Below are 751 nucleotides of genomic sequence, written 5' to 3'. Positions count from 1 at the left end.
AGGGGTGCCAGGCCACTGCCCAGACTCCAGACTCCCTGGGATGGGGAGACTAGACTGGAAGGAGCCACTGGGGAATAGGGATCTGCTGAACCAGGGCAAGGGGAGAGAGCAGCTACTGGGGGTCACAGGGCAAGAGCAGGGAGCTTCGAGCTGGGGGATGCCCAGTCTGAGCCTGTGGGAGGGGAGAGTGGTGCCCTGTGCCCTGGTCACAGATGAGGCTGGGAGGGGTGTGTCCTATTTTGAAGAAGAGGCCTTGCTTGGCAAAGGCTGTGGTTGGGAAGAGTGAGAGAGAGAGAGAAAGAGGCAGGGAAATAAAGACAAAGGGAAGAGAGAAAAAGAGAGAATTATTTTGTCTCTACCCTCAGGGACAGCGTAATTTCGGTGGAAAGTGAAAATGTGCTAGTGTACAAGTGTGCATGCACGCGCGCGCACACACACACACACACACGCAAAGACTGTTACCATAAGATTGTCAGCAACTGGAGCCAAGGGAAGCATCCAGATGACCAAGCCTATATGACCTTGGGCAAATACTTAACTTCCCTATACCTCAGTTTCTTCATCTGTAAACTGGGAGCAATATTAGTATTGACCTCATAGGGCTGTTAAGAGGATTAAACACAATAATGCTTGTGAAGCATGGAGCATAGTCCCTGGCAGCTAGTAAGGTCTCACAAGTGACTGTTGTTGCTGTCATTCATCATGATCATTCATATCAGTTGTCATCTGCTGGAAAAGGAGGGACAAGAGA

This window comes from Mandrillus leucophaeus, unplaced genomic scaffold (assembly GCF_000951045.1).
Source record: "Mandrillus leucophaeus isolate KB7577 unplaced genomic scaffold, Mleu.le_1.0 Scaffold641, whole genome shotgun sequence".
NCBI classification, from domain to species: Eukaryota; Metazoa; Chordata; class Mammalia; order Primates; family Cercopithecidae; genus Mandrillus; species Mandrillus leucophaeus.
Note: the sequence above shows the minus strand (reverse complement) of the source record.